The sequence below is a fragment of the Canis lupus genome, chromosome 1 (genome assembly GCF_048164855.1).
Source record: "Canis lupus baileyi chromosome 1, mCanLup2.hap1, whole genome shotgun sequence".
NCBI lineage: Eukaryota > Metazoa > Chordata > Mammalia > Carnivora > Canidae > Canis > Canis lupus.
Window position 1 is genome coordinate 62,002,135 of NC_132838.1, and position 24,420 is coordinate 62,026,554.

The following is a 24,420-nucleotide window of genomic DNA, read 5'->3' on the forward strand; positions in this document are numbered from 1 at the left end:
ATCTGTGGAACAGAGATTTCCTCCATGTCAGTTGACACCATTTCCTTTAAGACTTGGATCCAAACTCAACTTTTCAAACACATTAGCATTTCTTGTCTTTCCTGAATTATTTCCTCCCTGATTGTGCTTTAATTCTATGTCACTTCAACTCTCAAAACTATAATTGATGCAGTGTCCTTCCTTTCAATTAAACTGTACAAATATTTAATGAAGTTGCAACCATTTTCCTGTTACCATGTTTGGGACTTGAGATAAAAGGGTAAATGATAAAATCTTCTCCCTTCAAGAAGCTCAGCTCAATCTCTAGATGATCTTAGTGATGAGATATGAGTGTGAAGGATTCCTGATTTTGTGAGCTACTAAGACCTAGGGAAAGTAGGAGAAACAAGTCAGAGGACATAGAGAATATACATCAACTTGCAATTTTTAAAGATCTTGTGGGACACATACATGGATCTATCCAGAAGGCAAAGAAAAACACAACTCTGAAGCTTAAGCAAGAGTTTGGGATAAAAAAAATAGAGATGTTGGACACATTACCTAATGGGTGTTAAGTTGGAGAGTGGGCCCTGGAATTTGTGGGAAAGGTTACTGATGTCCATGGAAGATTATAAGCAAAAGAGAAGAAAGTGTGAGCAGAATTTAGGAAATGGTCAGAGGAGGAAAAGGCAATGAAAGTTACTCATTCTTTTTTATGCCGAAGAATTTAAAAATTCTTCTAAGAGAGGGGCATCCGGGTGACTCAGCTATTTAAGTATCCTACTCTTGATTTCAGTTTGGGTCATGATCTCAGGGTTGTAAGATTAAGCCCTGAGTTGTTGGGCATTTTGCTCATCTGGGATGAGAATGCTTGAAATTCTCTCTCTCTCCCTCTCCCTCTGCTCCTTCCCCTTGCTCTCTCTCAAATAAATAAATAAAAACATCTTTTAAAAAAATTCCTCTAAGAACAGTGTTTCTTTTATTTCTTCCGTACCAAATTTCCAAGGCAGTGTATGCAACAAGTATGTAATAATTGGTTGCTGAGTGGATGACCTAATGTCATGTGTCAGACTCTACCTTTTGCCTGTTAACAATATTTCTGAAGGCTAGATGAAGGCTTTAGGAAGCAGTATCAAATACCAATATTATCAATAAATCAAAGTAAATAGGAATATTAAGAACTGATCTTCTTGAGGTTTTTTTTAACCTAAAATCTAGTTATTTTAAAAAAAGACTATTCAGACATAGCCTACTACTCACATGCATTTTCCTAGGGTTTTAAGGGTTATATATTAACATTTCTATGGATATTTTACTCCCCTTTTTTTTTTTTTTGGCCTAATATTTTGGGCTCTTTTTCTTACATTAGAACATTAGTCCTAATTATTTTTAAATATCTGAAAAACTTCTGGCTTTTGTATATAATGCCATTTATATGGCTCTTGTCAACTATAATAACACTTGGAAGGTCATATCATAAATGCTTTAGTACCCTTCTAGGAAAAAGAGTCTTTGACTACAGTGACTCTTCGCTACTTGTAGCTTATGTTAGAAGCCAGGCTAATTGAATGAAAGGCAACTCTCTTCAATTGTAAGTTGTGTGATTGTTGCCTCATCAGATCATAGAATAAACAAAAGACCAAAATTCTGCATGGATTATTAATTAAGTGAAAAGCGGAAAACTAAAATCAGTTACAGGAAAGATAGCTATGGTTACTCACATGGCAGCTGGATGACCTTCAGACCAAGAAGACTATGCAGATGTGTTGAAAGAGATGGAAGAAGAAAAGCATAATATTTGTTGGACCCGGTGGCATCTTACAGGACTCAGGCTCATAATTTCCTAAGTGACTCAGCGGTATTACACAACAGTGCTTTGAGAAACTCAGTTCCTTAAGACAACTCCAAAGTACTAAATGGTGCTTTGCTGATCTACGTTATTATAATTCTTCCCCAGTTTCCCCAAATACACTCCAGAATGGTGTGTTTACCTGCTGGATAGACTACTTTTTATTTCATTGAAAATGTCTTAAGAGCTCTTACCACACCACACACATTGATCTATTTAATTTTTTTGTAGGTCTAACTAGGGAGGAGTCAGAGCCATTAACCCTTCAGTATTTCCTGTGTTATTTTGAGCTTCTTCAAAAGATTTTTTTTTAGTCATGTGCTGAAAATGAATTTCAGCCAAATAATTATTCTTCATTCAGGAAGAGGTTGAAAGTGTGGTGAACTTAAAAATAAAGGGGGAAAAATTAAGCAAAGCTGTTGTAATCCCCAACGGCAAAAACTTCAATCCAGAAAAGTGGATTCCTTTTCAATTTACAGCAAAAAAACAACCTTGAGAAAATAAACATCGTGGCTTACACAAGTTTCCATCACTAAAAGTTGTTTTTCGCTAAAAAAACCCAAACCGCAAATATGTGTAAGATGTGATAGGGAATAGAGCTCTGATATTTGTTTGTTCTATCAAATTCATTGGCTTTTGTTTACTGCTACATAAATAACTTTATCAGGAACTAGGAACAAAGGCAGTTAATGACTTCACATTCACAATGGGAAGGTTGGTGTTTCTCACTTCTAAGAATTTAGCACTAGGTAAATCTTTGTTAAGGCTGATAATTAATAATTTACAGTAAAAAGCATAAATCATATTGTGTCAGGAGTTTAGCTTTCCTGGGAAATACACATACTTACTAGCACTGTGTCTGTTTACTCATTTATCTTGGTTATGTTAATAAAATTTAGGATGTTGTCACTAGAAGTAAGTGTTTAGTTTGCTAACATTCCTTTAGGAAATATACTATGTTTAGACAGACTTTTAAAACAATCAGCATCCGGACCAAACATCTGATAAACTGTAAAGCAGGAATAGGTACTTTAATTTTAGATAGCGTAACGATGACTTATTTCCTCTCAAGGCAGGTCCCTGGTTTCTTTTCTCGAGGACCAGTGCTGGGCGGAAAGGCATTACAACTGAGCTTTGAACAGGCTAGGAAAAGATATTCAGTAATACTTTTCATCTGAGTCAGAACCTCACCTTGTCTCCAGGCTAATGGAGCCCCAACTTTTTTCTAGTGAGGTGGCAATTGACTGAAGGAATTCGTTGCTTTATTTGTGTGCCAAAAGTATGCTTTGGGAATAACTGATTCTTCCATTTAAGTCAGTTTATTTTTATTTTTATTTTATTTTTTTTTTGAGTAAAGATTTTTTTTAAAGATTTTATTCGTTTATTTATGAGAGGCACAGAGAGAGAGAGAGAGAGAGAGAGAGAGAGAGAGAGAGAGGAGAGGCAGAGACTAGGCAGAGGGAGAAGTCCATGCAGGAAGCCTGATGGGGGACTTGATCCTGGGATCCCAGGATCATATCCTGGGCTGAAGGCAGACTCTTAACTGCTGAGCCACCTAGGTGTCCCCATTTAAGTCAGTTTAAAGAATCTGAGAAAGTTTGTGTATCTAGTGAGGTAGCAGTTGGTGATATTTCTGAAATTTGTACTAGAAAAACATTTTCTTTTTAAAAAAATATTATTTATTTATTTATTTATTTATTTATTTATTTATTTATTATTGAGAGACACACACACACACAGAGGCAGAGATACAAGCAGAGGGAGAAGCAGGGTCACTGCAAGGAACCCGATGTGGGACTCTATCCCAGGACCCTGGGTCACAACCTGAGCCAAAGGTTGATGCCCAACCACTGAGCAACCCAGGCATCCCTCTTCTTCTTTTTTTTTTTTTTTTTTAAGATTTTTATTTTATTTATTTATTTGAGAGAGAGTGAGAGAGATCACAGAGGGAGAGGGAGAAGCAGACTTGTCACTGAGCAGGGAGCCTGACGTAGGGCTCGATCCCAGGACCCTGGGATCATGACCTGAGCCGAAGGCAGGCCCTCAACTGACTGAGCCACCTGGGGAAACCCTAGAAAAACAATTTCAAAGACATTCATATGCATCTCCTTTACTCTTGTTCTCCTGCTACAAGAACGTAGGGATTTCTACCACTAGGTTTGGAAAAAAATGAGGAGCGGTAAAGTTAGATCACTGCCTCTCCTTCTTTTTCCATTCCCTTCAGATCTCCACCAAAGGCTCTTACATGGTGCGGATGTTAATTTGCCACAAAACAGCTATTGTGCTTGTCCACATCGTAGCATTAAATGATTGTGTGAAAATTCTAGCCTCTATTGTTCCTTGATTGGGAAAGCCTTTGAAAACCAGGACTTCAAAAAGGTGTGATGGCCAATTGTTTGAGCTCCTGTGAAGGAATTCTCCCAATTATTCATAGAACACAGTGTTGTGATGTTAGAAACTCAAATGCTTTCCACACAGGATGTTAGTGCATGCACACGTCTGCTGCTGTGATGTGGGAAGTACAATGCCTTCAGGTCTGTAAGGATATCAGCTGTAAACAGGATGCTCACTAACAGCTATGGACGCAGTGCCTCTCTCTGTGGAGAGAGAAAAGTTTGCAAGATCTTAGTGCCGCTGGAGTAACTATAAAGAATACATTCAAATCATTTACCGAATATTCTGTATATACTCCGCATATGTCCCAAATACAAAATCCTGTTTTAGACCATAGACATTAAGAAAATTGTAGAATGGCCTTCAAATATTCCAAGCATAGCACACATGTAAGTTATGTAAGTCTTTTTTTTTTTTTTTTTTTTTTGAAGGAGCACTTCATTTTATGATAATAAAAAACAAAACATAAAGAGAGGTCTGATCTGGTTATTCCTGAATTCCCTTCAGGGCAAAGATAGTAAGAGTTTAACGATTCTATACAGTATACAGAAACAGCTTTTTGGCTGATTTAAAGACAAAGTTTATCTGTGCTTTAACTTTACCGAAATTTTACAGTTTTATCATTATGGCAGGACACAAGCATTTATTATTCAGTAGGGTTTCTATAGCTCTCACCATTGAGCTCATAATTATTGACCTTTCCATCACTTTTGGAAAGGTGCAAGTAAGCAACCCATTAATAAATTGTCTTTAGTTGGGACTTGCTGCCTGGGAAAGCCAAGGGAAGGCATTCTAGGCTTTACACGTATTCTTAGGAGTTGTCTCTCGGAGATCCTTATTAATAGCTAGTACTCGATTGTGGTCTCTCTTAATTCTTCTTTAAAATTTTCTAAAAGATTAATTTATTTACTAGAGAGAGAGAGAGAGAGAGAGTGCCCATGTGCATGCATGGGAAGGAGTAGAGGGAGAGACTCAAGCAGATTCCCCACTGAGTGCAGAGTCTGAAGCAGGGCTGGATCTCACAACCCATGAGATCATGACCTGAGCTGAAGCCAAGAGTCTGATGCTTAACCCACTCAACCACTTAGTGTCCCTCTCTAAATTCTTTTTAAAGGCAGAAATAGGGTGATAAATCTAAGCAAAGTAGTAAGAAATCCAACCTTCCAAAGAAATGCTTTCTCCCATCCAACTCCCCGAATCATTATTACTATCCTTAGGCTTCCTCCTTCCGTCTCTGTATTTTGCCACAGCAAACTTCCTGCAGCTCTGCCAAATTACACACATACCTCTCCTTGCCTCCTCATAGTGAAACTGAAATCAGAAAGAACTTCACCCAGCCCAATCTTACCTACAACTCCATTCGTATTTTCATTTGATTCCCCCACCTTGTCCTCTTGGTCAATCTTCTGTTTTTTTGTTCCTGCTCCATATATCAGCAGCTCATTTAAATGCATCTTCTACTTGTATCCAAGATTCTCTAATCTGAAAAGAAAAATACAAGTAACAGCCACTTCTATTTTGCATACTCCATCCACTTGACTCCTTCTTCTTCATTTCATAGCCAAACTTCTCAAGTTACGTTATTGTTTCTACTTCCTTACTGCCCATTCACCACTCAGTGTACTGAAATTTGACTTCAGTCCTCACATCTGCTCTTACCTTTGTTCAGCTCCCACTGAGGTCATCAGTAAAGTACTAATAGTTAAAATCAGCACTTTTTTTCCCAGGTTGGATATTATTAGATGTTTTAAAAGTCTTTGAAACTGCTCAACACTCTTTCCTGAAAACTTTTAAATCTTCTGGTTTAGATGACAACTTAGTTTTGGCTCTTCTCCTCCCTTTACTTTGGTTACTTTTCAATCTCTTTATGGACTTTCCTTTTTCTGGCATTTCTAAATACTGAAAATCATCAGGTATCTATCCTGTGGTCTTCTCATTTTTCATACTCCTCCTGGATGATCTGAACTACCAACTGTACATGGACAACTCTTATTGCAGGCTGACCTGAACACAACTTTTAGGTTCTTTTTTTGGTAGATAACAGTAGCCACAGAAAAAAAAATTTAGGGAGGGTGAGAGCTAGTTCTATTCCACTATCATTACCTGATCATAATGAAAACAAGTCTCAGAGCACATTCTGCTACATATATAAAACATTTATTATCTAAGTATTTACCAGAAAGTAATCACCGAAGAAATAATTGTGTGTAATCTGTTCTGCAAACCTGAGGGGATGTCAAGATTCTATTCTCCTTTATTATCAGCGTCTGATAATCTGAGTCCTCCCGAGTTCATCGCTGACATTCACCTATGGCATCGCTGACATTCACCTATGGCATCACCTATGGCATTCACCTACTGGCTTTTCTGGTTTCTAATTCTCTGTTTCTGCATGCATCAGGCTGGGTAAGATGTACTTCTAAAATATTTTATCTGATCCACATATTATTAATACTTTCACTGAAAACACTTTTCATTGAAAAAATTTAAAAGTCATTCATTTCACCAATACAAACTCATTTCTGACAATTGCTCTGTGAGAAAGGAAAGCATTGGTTTTGATAGAGATCCAGATGGCTGAAGTGAGTGTTCTCATAGGAAAGGCCTCCGGAGTATGGAGTTCTACCCCCAACCCCGGCTTTATTGAGCTATAGTTGATAAATAAAATTGCATATATTTAAATGGTACAAGATGTTAATTTCATATACGTCATCAAATGATTACTGCAATCAAGTTAATGAACACATCCATTATCTTACGTAGTTATAATAGTTGTTATCTTGTGTGTATGTGGTGAGAACACTTAAGATCTATTCTCTTAACACTTTCGAGTAGACAATACAGTGTTAGCAACTACAGTTACCATGCTGTATATTGGATCCTCAGAACTTATTCCACTTATAGGTGAAAGCCCTATCTGATCAATATCTCCCCATTGCCCCCACTCCCCAAATCCTGACAACCACAGTGCTACTCTCTGTTTCTATGAGTTTGACTTTTTTAGTTTTGACATCTAAGTGAGATCATACACTGTCTTTCTCTGGCTTATTTCTCTTAGTGTGTTAGAGTTCTTGAGTAGAGGATCAGCTGTTTCTCTTGGATTATTCAGCAGAACCTGGCCTATAGTGTGGCCTAAGTACCCTACATAGAGTATCACACTGTACCTGTGGAAGTGTTTCACAGTCAATTATGGATATCACAGCAACCCCAGTCTCAGGTCTCTATCTTCATGTCAATCCTAGGCTCATATGCAAATAATTACATCAAAAACACAACTTGTTGGGATCCCTGGGTGGCGCAGCGGTTTGGTGCCTGCCTTTGGCCCAGGGCACGATCCTGGAGACCCGGGATCGAATCCCACGTCGGGCTCCCTGCATGGAGCCTGCTTCTCCCTCTGCCTGTGTCTCTGCCTCTCTCTCTCTCTCAGTCTGTGACTATGATGAATAAATAAATAAAATTAAAAAAAAAACAAACACAACTTGCCTAAACTGAACTTGTATTTACTCCTCCAATCCCAGAATGTTTCTCCTTTATGCTTGTATTCCTTTGTGTTAGTGTATGATCAGTTACCTCCTTTCCCAGACTCTTGCACACATGTAATCACTCAACAAATCCTGTCAGTGTTGGAGCCAAATTCTTCAAATCCCACCTCTATCATTTACTAGCTATGTGACCCTGTGCAAGTTTCCTAACCTCTCTGAACCTCAATCCCCTTCTTTTTAAAGCAAGAATGATAACATCTGTTTCACAGGTTTAGCGTGAGGGTGGAATGAAATGAAAGAAGTAATGTGCCCTGTGTAAGGCTTAGAACATGATAAAGGCTGCATAAATGTCAGTTTCCTTCCTTTGCCCTTTCTCTCACACCATCATCATCCTTTGTTGCCTTTAAACTGATTCTTAATGAGCTCATTTAATAAATATTCATGTATCCCCTCCTGTGCTATACAAAGTGTTGTCAGCACAATTGTGACAAGATAGAGATTGTCCTTGCTCTAATGGAGGTACATTTTAATGGAGAAAACTGATGTGAAAAAAAGCAAACAAACAAATAATTATCACCAGGTAAATGATGGTAAGGATCATGCAGGAAATACATAGGAAGCTGAAATAGAGAACTGGAGCTGCGGATGAGGGCACTCTCTATCAGGGCTACTTGCACTGTGACCTGTAGAATAGTAAAATTGTAGATTTGTAGTAAAATAGTAGAATTGCCCACTCCCTGTCTGTGACAAGAAGTACAGACATTCAGAATGTGTAGAAACTTTTATAGCAACCTGACATGGCTGCAATAATCACATGGATTGAGTAGTGATTATTTAAACAGAGACCATCACACTCATGTCATAAGTAGTGTGAGGTCTGTGGAAGTCCTATGTACAATAAAACCAAGTTATAGCTTGTGATATTTTAAGGCAAGTTTTTCAACTGCAACTCAAATGTGTATAAAATCCAGAAGTCATTTCTTTCATTGAAAGGTATTTTAAATTGAACTTTATAGGATCAATGATTGGAACTGGTTACTGATGAAGGAATAATTATGAATTTTAAAACTACAATACTCTTTGTTTCATTTTGGATTAATTAAATATGGAGTTTTTTTGCACGTGCTAAATGGCTATTTTCATTCCTGTCAGCATATCTCTGAGATGTTGTCTCTACTGTGAATATAACTAAAACAAAATATAGAAGAGGTTTAAATTTATCTATTATCTTCTGCAAGTTGAACTGTCATCAATTCAACCTAGATTAAATAAATTAATGAGCAATAAACAACCTCAATCACCATGTTAAAAACTTTAGATATTGATACATACTATTTTTAAAGTATGCAAATAGGCTTTTATTGTGGGGAGTCACTATTTCACTAATAATTCTTTTTAGTCATAATTGTAAGTCTATAAAAAATTATGAGTATAGTAGCAATTTTCTGTATATATTGACTATCTGTACATCTTTAATGAACATTTACAGTTTTAATTTTATTTTGTTATTTTTCTACATTAGATTGGTTCTTACGAAGTTAACTAAAATGTAATCTTATGTTTGGTGGATTTCATAATAAAATACTAAGACTTTATTTTGAGAGTGTTTATTTTCTATTTCATTTTTCTACTAATTTATTTTTATTGCTTTTTACAAAAGTATTAGTACAAGGTGGATTGGGAAAAAATGTAAATCTAGTCCTTGCCCCTTAAGAAGCATTCCTATAGATGGGTATAGTCAGAGAAAGCTCTTTAGGGAAGAATAATAAAAGGCTAAGAACTGCAGCCTTCGACTTCCCAAATGTCTCCAAAATTCGTGTCTTTCTATGCTGATGCTTATAGTCACCACTGTGGTTCAAACTCCAATCACCCACAACATGGACATCAGTAAAAACATATGCTCCTGGGGAAATTCTTCCTTTCCTTCTTCCTCCTCACATCTTCTATATCTCTTCTGTATCCACTCTGAAAAACAAAAACAAAAACAAACCAGAAAATCATACACAGACCTATTTCTCTCTAAAATTCTGGAATGGTTGTCATTGTACCACCTTCCGGATGTTTCTTACAGGCTGCCTTAATTTGTCGAGTTTTTAATATGTATGTGTTTTTATATACCCACGTATATTTGTGTGTGTGTGTGTGTGTGTGTGTGTGTCAATAGAAAGACTACATATTACCATCTCCTAAACTAAATTGTAAATTCTGTACAGGTATGGCTTATATCTTATACTCTGCCTCCAAAGGGGTCAGTGTACTGCCTTATACATAGCAGGTATTTCATAATTGTTTGTTGTTGATGGCAATGCCATAATAAATCTAACAATGGATTCTTTCATTTATTCTCTTTTTCTGTCTCACTCTCTATACAAGAAAGTCAATAGAACTTTATTAAGGCTTATACTACTTTTTTAGAGAAGAAGCTTTGGGAACTCAATTATTGATTCACCAAACCACAGGATGTCTGGGCAGAGAGAAGACCACAGTGGTCTGGTGGGTGAGCTTGCATGGACATGTGTACCCCGGGACCCTCTAGATATACCATTTACCCCATGTGACCTTTCACCAACTCATTGCTCACTTCATCAGCAGTGAAGCAAAATCTTTGCTTTTACTAGTTTCTGAGCCTTTAAAAGGAATGCAATAGACATCCCCCAGCACCCCCTGCTTATTTAACAATTACAGTCTTATAGAGACATCCAATTAAAAAATGTAAATAGCAACGAGAAAAAGTGTGCACTATGCTTGCAGGGTGAATCTTGGCTCGGAACTGGAGACCAAGTGAACCGTTTGTTTTGAAAACCAGAGTTTACAATTCTCTCAGTAATGTAAGTATTTCGGAGTAGGCCATTTGAATGCTCATTCACAACTTTATCTGAAACTTAACAACTGTGTTTTTGTCTCTTAGAAAATATCTTATGCTTGAAAGAAAACTGCTAAATTTCTTTTTAACTGTGAAATAACTACCCTCAAAAATAAAGGAAATAATTCATAAGTCTAGAAATAATATTAGATTAGGAATAAAGATCCAAACTGCAATGATATAATGTTTAAAATGCAATTTTAACATAATTTGAAAATAGCTTAATATTTTTCTGGTGGAATGAGGTTCTCAGAAGGAGACTTTCAGGAGTTGTGCATAGTGACTGGTTTGGGTTCATTAAATTCCAGAAACAACTCCCAGGGCTGATTTTCAACATCTTTCAAATTCCTTAGATCACTCTTCTATATGTTGAATTCAAAGCAGTTTGCAAGAAGAAAACTCTCAGGCAGAGACATGGAAGGAGGAGATAAGCGTTGGGTTGCAAATGCTTTTCAGTCAATCAAACCCAAACCAGGTTCCCTTAATTTTTCAAACCTTGTATATTTTAAGGAAATTTAATCCACATGTGTCTTATTCACTTACAATGAAATCATGGAATTTTAAAAAACAGCTGTTTAATGTCAAAAAAGCCATTTTGATATTTTTGCTTCCTCCAGTCAAAACCAGAGCTGCACTTCTCCATCAGAAATTGATTTCAGCATCAAAGACTGGAATTCAATTTGAAACTCTAAACCTGTTCTTCTGAGGTGAACGTTTAAAATCCATCAAAAAAGTTGTCCCTCAGAGAATTCATAAGCTAGGGACAGATTTTGCTCATTTTAAGTGCTCAACAATAGGATCTGGGACTTTTATTTGGGGACATTTGAAATGTCAAAAATCTTCTGTTTTTCAAAAGGTAATAGGGTCAAGGAAAAACTGGTGTTGTTATAAGAATTTTCCATTCTGAGCGATCAGGTCAGTTCACCAAATATTAATTAAGCGGTATACTATGTTTTCTCCAGAGAAACAAAACCAATAGGTTATGTGTGATTATATATAAATAAATTTATCAGAAGCAATTGGCTCACACAATTAGGGAGGCTAAGAAGTCCCAGGATATGCAGTTCACAAGCTGGGGACTCAGGAAAGCCAATCTGTAGCTCCAATCTGAGTCTGAAGGCCTGAGAACCACGTGAGCTGATGGTGTAGTTCCAGGCTCACATGTAGAGCTGATGTTTCAGTCAAGGCTGAAGGCTGATAAAGCCCAATGCCCCAGCTCAAATGGTCAGACAGGATGAGACCCTTCTAGTGAACATTTTTATCCTGGTCATGTCTTCAACTGATGAGATGAGACCTACATTAGGGAGGGCAATCTGCTTTATTCAGTTTATGGATTCAGATATTAATGTTATCCAGAAACACGCTCACAGACATACACAGAATAATGGCGGCCAAATGGCGGCATACGCTGTGACACTGTCAAGTTGACATTAACCACCAAAAATATGTCTAGCACAGCATTAGTCATCGGAAATGCTATGCTAACAACGTGTGCTTTGTCCTTGAAAAGTTTGTAGTCTAGAAAAGAGAGCCAAGCATGTAAACACAAAATTTCAATGCAAGGTCATAAATGCAATAAAGGGTAGGGTAAGAGGGCTTAATTCCATCGAACTTTGAGGAGGAGAGTTAGGTGCCTAATGAGAGAAAATTAAAAAAATAAAAACTTGTTTTTTTTTCCCTTTATACTACTGCTGTATGATTCAAGTAATACGATAATGATAGTCTTTATCTATTAAGCCAGTAATCTGTGCCTGGTAGAGTATTCAGCAATTTATCTTGAATCCTTAGAGCCTGGGGGAGTTGTTGCTACCATCATTTTACCTTTGAACAAAATGAGGTCAGGAAGATTCAATGGCTTTTTCTGGTTTCCCTGGTGGGATTCAAATCCAGGGTCACTTGGGTGATTCAGAAGTTGACGTTCTTTTCACAGTTTTACATAGAATGTTTACAATGAGATTTGTAAGTTTACCTTTTTTCAACATAGTAAAATCTCATTGTGATTCTATTTTTCCATTTCAGTTGAATTTGAAAGATACTACATCAATAAAAAGTGTTCTGAACTTGGAGCACAGAAGGGACAATCTGAAAGAATGCTAGCTCTGTTGAGAGGGAGAGTGATTGCTCCTCTACTAGTATAGGCATCATGGTAGATTTCCTGAAGGGAAGAATGAAAGTAGTGTAAAGAATAGCAATGGAAACAGCAAGATTCCCCACTAGAAAATGCACGTGTAAGCATCAGCCATCAGTGAGAAGATGGTCTCTCCAATAAAATGACAGAAGCGAGCTCCGAAGGAAATTTTTAAAAAGGAGTCCAATCATACTGAATATGCATGGTGGTGTCAAACACTTGTTGTGGTTTACAGAAAAATCTGATTCCACTCTTGCTCTTTTTCTACTTTAGATTCTTGAGGTCTCCCCTATTAAAACTTTACTCCTGCTGACTACTCCATTTCTCTCCTTCCCTCTTCGTCATTCAGTCACTACTTGTGCTCTCCTTAAGGCTGCATAAAAGAGGTCTTTTTCCATCATCTATAACAAGGAAGGCAACCCATTCTGGCATTTTATTTTTTTAAAAAAAGATTTTACTTATTTATTTGAGAGAGAGAGACAGAGAGCAGGAGAAGGAGGAGGGCCAGAGGGAGAAGCAGACTTCCCGCTGATATGGGGCTCGATCTGGGAACTCCAAGATCATGACCTAAGCTGAAGGCAGTGCCTTAACTGACTGAGCCATCTAGGTGTCCTTCTAGCATTTTACTTTTGAAAACAAGCAAAGCAAAACAAAAATAACGTGTCACACCCTCTTGGACACAATCTAAACTCACGTTCACTCATTTGTGAATACATGTGAATATATGCCTACCTACAGAAAAGTCTATTTTATGACAGGAGAAAAAAGGTAAAGCATAATCAACAATTGGAGGAAAATGAATAGGTGACATGTGAAGTTCTAGGCTAATGAGGAAAAAATGTGAATAGGAGTGTGAAAAAAATGTGCTGGATGGTAAGGGTGGGTGTATGAAATCTGAGTTGGTGTCAACAACACACACATCCAGCCGCTAACTGCTTAAGTGAAGACTTACAAACCAATGGCCATGACTTCTAACTAATCCACTCTTGATAACATTGCCAAGGTTTTTCTTTTCTTTTCAAGCCTTGAAGCACGTGAAATAATAGCACGAAAGTCTTCTGTTCTGTCAGCTGGTGGAGACTTTGAGATTTCCCATTGCAAAGTGGAAATCATGGGTTTTGAATTTGGGCTCAAATCTCAGCTTTCTCCCTTCCTGGGGATTTCTCCACATTTCAGTTACCTCATTAATTATTATTGCTTTGGGAATGGGTGGCTAATAATGCCTGCCTCATGAGAGTTTTCTGAGAAGCAGAGCATCTTACACAAACAGCTAAATAGACAAAAACCTGGCACATAGAAATACTCAACAAAAAGCAGCTGGGAGTCGCTATTATTTTTACAGTGGTCAATACTAGGGTATGAGAGAACTTTATGAAATAACTCAGCAGGGCTTACATTTATATTTTTACTATACAAAAAAAAAAAAAAAAGAACACAGAAAGAACAAGGTGGAAGTGCTTCCTTGCTAGGAGGTAATTTATGATGGTCTCAAACACTATGTCTGCTATGCTCTGGTCTGTGAAGAATAATCTTTTTTTTTTTTTTTCTTTTCAAAAATATCCCTTAAACGCTAACAGTGCTCTTCTTTTCTTATGCACAGATATCAATGGGAAATTCATACTTAGAAAAACTGGCTCCTTTGTGTTACCAAGAGTCAAACTTTTGACTCCAGTAAATGAGTGCTTGGAGGATGACCTTACATTTATGAAGGCAGAGAGAGGAAGATAAGAAATTTAATTATAAAAATAACCTATTTTCAGGTTCCTACATGCATTAGCATAATACATGTAACTCACCTTCTAGAATATTTCATGTCAACAGTATCACTATTATGAAATTAATTCCTATGTGATCCGTCTTATTTGCAAGGTTATTGTGAAGCCTTAGATACTCTCAACATTTCTGAGCATTAGTTTTGTATCTGAAACTTGGGATTAGTTAGATCTATTTCAGTGTTATTGTGGATATTAAATAAAATAATAATTATTAGGGGCACCAGGGTGGCTCAGTCAGTTAAGCATCTGTCTTTGGCTCAGGTCATGACCTCAAGGTCCTGAGATTGAGCCCTACATTGGACTCCCAGCTCAGTGGGGAGTCTGCTTCTCCCTCTCCTCTGCCCCTCTCCCTGAACATGCTCTCTTTCCCTCTCTCTCAAATAAATAAATAAAATCTTAAAAAACTAATTATCAAAATATTAAGCATATTGTTTGAGATGTAGTAGGCAATGCCCCTAAGCGTTAGAAAATGCCCCTAAGTGTTAGAAAATGACTCGTAAAGGCCTAATGTCCTGTTGCCTTGCCTTGCCTTGTTTCTAATTCATCAGATTGTCAAGGATATAATTTAGTAGAAACATTTAATGCTTTATCTCCATTATGTTCAAATCACATAGTCAGATCTCTTTAATAACTTTCCATAAGGTATCTTTCTTTACTTATCTGGGAGATAACCCTAGATCCTGATTCTTTTTAAAGATTTTATTTATTTATTCATGAGAGACACAAAGAAGAGGTAGAGACATAGGCAGAGGGAGAAGCAGGTTCCCTGCAGGGAGCCTGATGTAAGACTTGATCTCAGGAGCCCATGATCACAACCTGAGCCAAAGGCAGACGCTCAACCATTGAGCCACCCTGGTTCCCCTAGATCCTGCTTTTATTTATTTTTATTTTTATTTTTTTTAAATTTTTATTTATTTATGATAGTCACACAGAGAGAAAGAGAGAGAGGCAGAAACACAGGCAGAGGGAGAAGCAGGCTCCATGCACCGGGAGCCCGATGTGGGATTCGATCCCGGGTCTCCAGGATTAATTAAAAAATTAATTTAAGAGTCCTTACAATTGAAAATAGATGAATTTTGAGGGGGAAATTATGATTAAAGAGAAATTAATGTGAGAAAGAAAATGAGGGATTTTATTTATAAAGAAAACATAGTAAATATAGATCATTTTAGACTCTGAATTATCAATATAAAGATGAGTGTTTGCCGGCAACAAATACCTTAACAGTGCATAAAGGAGAGAGAAAATTTCCTTTTTTCATCACACGTGAAAAGCTAAAGTTCTTGCCACTAATTATCAGTCTCCTGATAATTAGAATCATAGGATGAAACTGGGTTGAAACCAAGGACGTATCCTACCCTGGGATATTAGACTTTTTCTTCACTCCTCCTCTCTTGATTATTGCAATAAGATGCTGTGTTCTATCCCACCATGGAAAGGAAGGTGGGGCACGGATGTGATGGGAAGAATTTATTTAAAAAAGATAAGCTGGGGCAGCCCGGGTGGCTCAGCAGTTTAGCATCACCTTCAGCCCAGGGCGTGATCCTGGAGACCCAGGATCGAGTCCCACCTCAGGCTCCCTGTATGGAGCCTGCTTCTCCCTCTGCCTGTGGCTCTGCCCCCCTCTGTCTCTGTGTCTCTCATGAATAAATAAATAAAATCTTAAAAAAAGAGGAAAAAGATAATCTGTTGGGAATTCTGGGTTAGTATCCCAGTAGATGAAAAAAAAAGCATTAAAATCATTTGTGCTGGCATGAATATAGTTTGAAAAACTATAAATTAATTACCAGGTGGGTTCTGATCATTAGAAAACATTGAGTAAACATCTGTGTGTGGCACTGGACAGAAAAATCAAAAACAAAACCCAAAAAACTAAACAAAAATATCCTGCTACCTGTATATAATTCTGGACTGTTTTTATAAAGACATTGATAAATGTAGTAAGTTCCCAAAAGTCTACCAGTTCGGGTGCGCCTAGGGTGTGAAGGGGACCCAGGAAGTTCGTGACCCATACCCTTTAAAGTGAGGAGAACTACAGGTGTCCAGAATGGCTGCCAGTTAGGGACTCTGGTGCCAAACAAAAGCGTTCTGGCAGAAACAACTGCTGGGGAAGAGCAGTTGGGGCTCTTTTCTAATCCATGTCTGAGAGGGCAGATGACAGGCACCTCCTTTGACACGATGGGAGAAGCAGAGTCCAGGGTGTTTAACATTCATTAGGCGCCAGATACTGAACAGATCATGTACAAGAAGTAGATTTATCCACGTGAATGGAGTAAGTAATGTCTTAAACAGGCTACATAATTTGAAACATGTTGAAGACAGTTTCAAAAAGACCGTCCAATTTAATAAATGTCAACCAAAAAAGGAGCATCGTTAAATGGGGGAGGGGCCAGAAAGAAGATAGAAGTTTCTTTGTGTTCCTATGTTTCTCCAGGGTCACACAAAAGTAATCTTTTGAAGGCATGCAATGTAACTTTTTCCTGTGACTTCTTCAACTGAGATGTAAAATGATCTTCAGGGAGTCTCAAAGTAGAGAATTAGGTACTAAAATAAAGCGGCTTCCTGTGGCTGTTTGCATCCAGCTTTATAGCATAACTTGCATTATGACCCTCATAAAGACCACTCCAGAGAAGAGGTCCTTGTTAAGAAACCTGCTTGCATATTTATCTTTCAAATAGGTAAATTGTCAGACTGTTCTTGGATACACTTATTCCATGATGGAGGAAGAAAATCTTGAATCATTTCTTTTTGTAGAGAGATGTTTTTAAGCTGACTGAAAGGATTGTTCTATCTTTGCAAAGGTAATAGTTTTGCAAATAACTCTAAAATGCCTTTTTTAAAAGATTGTTTGAGAGCAAGAGAGAAAGAGAGCACAAGGTGGGGGAGAAGCAAACCCCTGCTGAGCAGGGAGCCTGCTGCGGGGCTCGACCCCAGGGTCCTGGGGTCATGACCTGAGCTGAAGGGAGGTGCTTAACTGACTGAGCGTCCCAGGCGCCCCTAAACCTACTTTTCCACTGCTGCCACTCATCATTATATGCAGAATGACACCATTTGATTCTGTACTGCTTCTTAGATTGGGAAATGGAAGGTTCAAGTTCATTTCGGTTCTAAGATGTCATAACTCTAATAGCCTTGATAATTGTTTCCTAAGAGTGAGTCAGTTGAAAATTTTGAAGACCAAGTCAGTAAAATTGTTTATGTGATTAGCAGCGACCTTAGCTGCAAGATGTGAAATGCTGATTTCTCAACAGAAAGAGCCTCCACGTGCCTGCCAGTGCCACAAGCCCTTCTGAGAAGAGTGGCTAATGCAGGACGACATTACGTGTAGACAGCTCCTTGGTAGCATGCTTACCCGTAAGTGTGGCAGGTGTCTTACTTGCGCTTAGAAGTGTCCCAGAAGTTGAGCTGGTTCAGTAGGTATGGGGCAAATCCTTGGTGGTGACTCTCTGACCCGGTCAACCCTGTCAGCCCCACCTCTGACCTGCTAAGTCAGAGACTGAATCAGCAATATGTGTGTTAACAAGCACTGCGGGTGATTCCCATACATGCTGGAGTTCGAGAACCACTGCTCTAGACTCTGAAGCACAGAGGAGGGGCATTTAATTCACCCTTGCAATTGGCAAAGGCTGCTGGAATGACGAGTCATGACCTTGGATAGAAATACATCAGGGGAAGAACTTGGCGTGAGCGTTCAACAGAGTGAACAGTTTAAGAAAAAGTATAGAGGCACTTACTCCATCAAAGGTGTCGTTCTGAAGACGGCATAGACAATGTGGACATGCAGGAATAATGATGGGAAAGAGGGAAAGCTGTAGGCCAATTTGTTGTAGACCTTGTGTGTCACGCAAAGTCTTAACATGTTTAATGAGCTACTGAAAGTAACGTGGATAGTTTAAAGACACCAGATATGTTGTAAAGCACACATAAGATGTGGTAGGGCTATAAAATAGAGAATGGACTCAGTAGTTCCTTATGAGGTATAATTACCAGGCTTTGGTGCTTGATTGAAAAAAACAGAGAGAATAATAGGATGACTAGCAGCTTTCTAGGATGGGTGACAGGAGGGTGGTGTTGTCACCACATGAGATGTGAGGTGCAGGAGGAGAATGTGTGTGCGTGCATCCGGGCATGCTGAATTTGATTTGCTATGGAACAAGCTTGAGGAGGCTGATATTCGGTAGGAGATTCAATATTTATCTCTGCAGTTCTAAAAAGAGAACAGTCTTGAGGTTGAACAGTGTATTGAGTCATCGAAACCATGAAAATAGATGAAATTCCTCAGGGGTACCATGTGAAGTTATAGTTTTGTTTTCCTTAACCATTAGTAATAACCTCTTAATAATCTGATAGAACTATTGATCCTCTTCTCAGGGAAATTCATTTACAGGTAAAACTCTGGATATAATCTCCATATTCATGGACCGCCTCCACTCCCCGCTGAAGCTCCTTTTCACTTGTCTAGAGAATCCAAGGGAAGAATGCTTGATGTAAAGTTCCAGTTGCCCTAGAAGTGGTGACAAAAATCATGGCAGCTCGTAGGGTATGTGGTAAGTGCTTAGTATATGTTAGGTCACAATAATAAAATAAGTGTTTATTTATTCAATTCTCCAAAAACCAAAGTAAATCCTCTCATTTTAATTTCTCTCCTCTCCGTTTTCATCTTCCTTTGCTCTTCACAATACACCCTTGCTCCTGTAGGAGAAGCAAACCAAGTAAAGTCCTTCTGTCCACACAAACCAAATCCCTGGCTTTGTTTCTTATGTATTTGAATCAGGGACTTGTATCGTCTGGTACATTATTTCCCGCAGAATACTGGTTTTGAATCCAGACTTTATAATTAGGTATCTTAACTTCTGAAACCCAGTTTTCTCATCTGTGAAAAGGGTGAATGATTTCTCTTGCAGAATAGCCTCAGGTTTAAATAATTCAAGTATTGCAGAAACATTAATCAGAAAACTCTGTACTCTTCCCCAAGATCTTGATCAAGGCTGGGTCTGAGGGAAGGGTCCATAAGGAATGATTAAACATTATTAGGTTGCCTAACCATCCCAGGACTTTTAACTAGATGGAGGAAAAAAAAATATTTACTAGCTTTCTTCTCAGAGAACATACTTGTCTGTGGTTGGGAGGAAATACTTTGATAAGCTGCATGGAGTGTGAGGTGAGATGCCTCCTTCCCCCAAGGAGTATTTTGAGTAAAAACAGATGGTCATTAAACTGACTCCCTGGGAGGGTTGGTTCAATTTAAAAGGGAGCTTTAATTTGTTGTGTAGGTTGTGTAGAACTGAGCTATGCCCCATCACTGACTTTAACTTTAAGCCATGTGGCTCACAGCTTCTCCTCTAAGTAAATGCTAAATAAATATTATTTTTAATATTGAGTTAATATTGTGCAAATTAGTGAGCACCCTGCATCCTTGGGTGTTTGTTCCCAGTCTTGATATGGCTAAAATATTAGGGTGAAGTTAGTCACCGGGGTGTAATTGGGTTCTTCTGAAATGGTGCAATTGATATGTCATGCTTCACTGAACTAGATTTCTAGAGCTAGGGCTTGCTCTGATTTTACTTTGAATCTTAGCAGAATTGACACCATGTTCCTAGCAAAAGTTATGAGTCTGAGGAAGCCTGTGGGGGCTGACACAAGTCAAGAGCATATTTAGGTGTGTGAAGTCAGCCCTATCTGTAGTAATTCATTCTGGTTTTTATACTTCTGGGGAAACTTTTTTTTGCAGAGAAGAAAGGTTCAAGTGTAAACTGTTTGGAAACCCACTTGAAAATTTGTGAGGTTTACACAGTTGCAGAACAAATAAAACCATAACGTGTTTCTTAATTTACATCATTGATTTCGCGTAAACTTCAGTCTTAGAGGATTTTTGAAAGTTATTCCCCCTAGGAATAATTCCTTTCCGGCCCTCCTCACCACCCACACACCCCACCTAGTCTAGTTTCCTTTTATTTTTATTTTTATTTATTTATGATAGTCACAGAGAGAGAGAGAGAGGCAGAGACACAGGCAGAGGGAGAAGCAGGCTCCATGCACCGGGAGCCTGACGTGGGATTCGATCCCGGGTCTCCAGGATCGCGCCCTGGGCCAAAGGCAGGCGCCAAACCGCTGCGCTACCCAGGGATCCCTAGTTTCCTTTTCAATAAGTTAAATCCAACAGCTCCACCTCTACTTTATAGCTGATGTGGCAAATGTACAAAACTGCAAAGTAAAATGTTATGGCTTTCATTTTTAAACAGGAGGACTAACACTTTTACTGATTACTTTCGTGTCAATCTGTCCATCTACTCTTCTGACAAAACCGCATTTCGTGTAAGTCCAATCCTTTTGCTGTGATGGACGGGATGCAGGACTTAACTATATAGTCTGTGTGGAAGATGGATTTCACAGTGAAATGCACCCAGTGATGGGGAGGAGCTTACATTTTAGGAAGTCCAAAGGGTGTTCAAAAATAAAATATTTCTTGATTCTTAAAATGAAGATGAATATGTTTAAATTTTGGGAAGAGAATATGGATAGGTTTCCAAAACAGGAGATTTCTTATTATAGATTCACTGCAAAGGTGACAAACCACTTGGTGGAAAATGGAGCTTAAATCTTTGGCGATTAGAACATCATCTCAGGGAAAATCTACTCTGAAATGTGTACTATTAAACCCTCTCACAAATCACTGTAAAGATGAGCACTTGAAGGAAGATAAGACAAATTGTAATATATTGCTTATAAATTTACTACACTCTTACCCTTCAAAGTACCTTGAATCAACTTTAGAACTGATTTTGGATCAGAGCCTATGGAAAGATGTACCATGGGCCAACGTGTTCTCCTTTTAATTAGGGAAGACATAATTTAGGGAAATAAAGGTGAATCTTAGAAGCTCTGTTTAATGGTTATTGGTCACAAATTTCCCTTCTCTTTTTTTTTTAATTAAAATTAGGCAATGATAAAAAAAGAAACCACTCTGTAGTACAGATTAATTCCCCTAAATTGATCTCCTTTTTTATTTAATACAAGTTACCAGAGGAACTGAATAAAAGGAAGAACTTTCTTAAATTTCCAAGGGTACATGAATGGGAGGTCTCGGTAAGAGAGGTCATGGGGGAAGAGCAATGGACAGCAGCAGTGAAGGAGGGATTGTAATATGGGAAAATATAAAGAACAAAGAGAAAAATGGAAAAGTACTGTTGTTGTTAATCAACTTATAAGCATTGGTGAACTTTTCTGTAGTACCATACATACACACATGCACATATGCACGCATGTACTGCACAACCGAACCACCCAGTGGTTTCCATTAACCCTGGAAGTTAGAACCATAGCTAATCTGCAATGTATGCACATGGAATCAGAAAGGCTAATGGGTTCCATAGTCATCAGCCACCCTCCTGCTTTGGATCACAGACCAGGGGGCATGGTCAAAACATGTGAAATAAATGCATAGATTACATAATGCAGCTTTAAATTGTAGTTCATTTTAAACAGACCACTGTTATTTAGTAAAATTGTGTGTGTGTGTGTGTGTGTGTGTGTGTGTGTGTGCTTGTGTTTGGTGTCTGAGGGCATGTGGTTTGAGGAAGTATGATTTATGTGATCTGAGAAAACCCTTACAAATGAATTCCATCCCTCCCTATCAAGGAAATACCCTGATTGTGGTAACTACCTGCTTTAGCTGTATTGCATTACTGGTCTCTGATCAGAATCTCTGTATTGCTTGTCTTTAATGCTAGAGTAGTAAATAATAACAGGAAGCCATTAAAATAAATGTTTATAGTTAAATCTTTGTTGGTCACTGAATAAGGGTTTTGGTTGTGCTATATGGAAATAATTGTTTCTATAGAACACTTTCAGTATGATTGCAGTCTTTATGAGACCTGCTTTACTACATGTAGTCTTTTGTTCTATCACAATAGCACGAAATGTCAAGGAAGTGTGCGGAAAGCACCTGGTTCTCCATTTCTCATTTGCACTTTCTCTTATAAAAACGTATCAGTGCTAGGCATAGTCAGGAAAATGTCTGAGTAAAAAGGCGTAGACTTAAAGCTCCAAGGGAATCAGTATAGTAACTAGACAAAAACATGGGTCAAATAGGTTTAAGGAACACTGAGGCATAAATATCAGAAAATAGCAAGCTTCAGGCTGTTGGAAAAGTTTCTTTCTTTTTTTTTTTTTTTAAGTTACTGTATAAATAAAAGTTTTTAAAGTTACTGTCAAAATAAAACTAAATTTGCCCTGTTCCTTGGTTTCAATGACAGTAAAACAAAAAGGCATTTACTGGATTTGCCTTAGTGGCTACATTGTGTTTCAGGATGTAGAGTCTTCCAAAACACAGTATGCCTAACTTCTTCAGAGTTTTGGATACTATAGATTAGTCTTCAGAAAATTTATTATATGATGTCAATTTCACAAAAGTGTATTTTTAATAAATACTAACTTCAATAGTTATATACAAAAGATTTAAGTATGCTAATTTTATATTATAAATACAACCATCAATTTTACATATCTTCAGATGCATACCTAATATGTTTGTAAATGTCCAATTTCCTTTATGAATGAACATGGTGTATTCTAGAAGGGTTCCTATAGATTTATCATTTCGAGTTTAGGATGTATTTTTCCATAGATGAAATTTTATGATTGCTAGTTGACTCAAATATTAGTACACTGAATCTTACTTGATCTAAAATGCCCATGAAGAGGAATATTAATAATGCTCTTTGACCAACAGCTGCTTTATGAAAAATGCATTCCTGGTTTCAACTTAAGACGTAGGAAGATGGTTTTGTTTATTCTCTTATGACTGTGGTATCAACAACTCAAAAGTTCGGGAGGGGTGGAAGTCGGCAAACACTGAGGATGAAGAAATTCCTGTGTGTGTGTGCCATTTCTATGTGCATAACAAAAAGGAAATTGCCAGCCAAATTCCTCCTTAGGTATTCTAAATTGGAATGACTGGCATTCGCAAGTAAACTGTAAGACAATATAAAAAAATTTAAGTTGATTATTCTCAATCTCTTGCCATCCATCCACCATCCATCCATTTATTTTTTGAACTTTATATTGTTTGTATTTAGATTGTGAATCATTCGAAGAAATGTCAGTTCATCCTCGGAGTAATTTAAATTTCTTTTGACTCTTATAGTTTTGGTTTCAAGAAGGCCTAAGATATATTTGGCAACTTCTTCCATTTAAAAAAATTTAAAAGGGGGGAAATGGATAGAAAGCTACCAAACAAAGAACCATACTGAAAATGAACTAAGTTCTAATTCAAAAATTATTCTTTCCAGCCCCTAGGATGAAGACAAATTGCAGTTAGGCATTGCAATGCAATAATTGCAAACATATTTTCTCCAAAACCTGAAAAGACTAAGTGGCTTTTCCAACAGAATATCTGATCATGAGCAGAAGCTTTCAAATGCATGTGTGACCTATGTGTCTTTATCTAATTGCTGCTTAATAGATTTTGCAGATTTACTAAAAGTCTTTTAATGAATATTTTAGATTTTCAGGAGTGAATTTTTTTTCTGAAGTTCTTGTTTGAAAATTCTTTAGATGAACCAGTACCCATGAAGCGCTGGAGAATAAAATAAATTGATATTTTAAATAAGGAAACTGGCTTTTGTATTCATGAAGTTTCCCATAGTATAGATTAATTTCTTTTTCTGGAAATTTCTTCACAATTAATTTTCCACAGTAGCACCAAACAGCATTTCCTTGATTCTCCTGCTACCTCTGCTCTGCATCTTTTTTTTTTCTTTCTCTCTCTTTTGCCCCCATCCTCTTCCTAATTTCTCCAGGTGTTCTCCCAGCACCAATTCTCTGTTTTCAGTCTCTCTTCACTCCAACATCTTCAATTACCATCTTTACTGAGATGACTTCAGAGCTTATGTGTCTAGTTCCAGTCTCTTTTTAATTTCTTCCCGTTTGCTTAAAACTCTTCATTTAGC

At 37.7% G+C, this 24,420-nt stretch overlaps 1 long non-coding RNA gene across 1 annotated transcript in view; it reads right to left on the minus strand.

Moving 5' to 3' along the window:
• Nucleotides 1-9,307: 9,307 nt before the first annotated feature.
• The window catches only part of LOC140636725 (uncharacterized), a 32,006-nt gene continuing 16,893 nt past the window's right edge, over nucleotides 9,308-24,420 (minus strand). Inside the window, exon 3 of the long non-coding RNA XR_012033936.1 lies at nucleotides 9,308-9,669. This is a non-coding gene — a long non-coding RNA (uncharacterized lncRNA). The remainder of the gene's footprint in view (nucleotides 9,670-24,420) is intronic.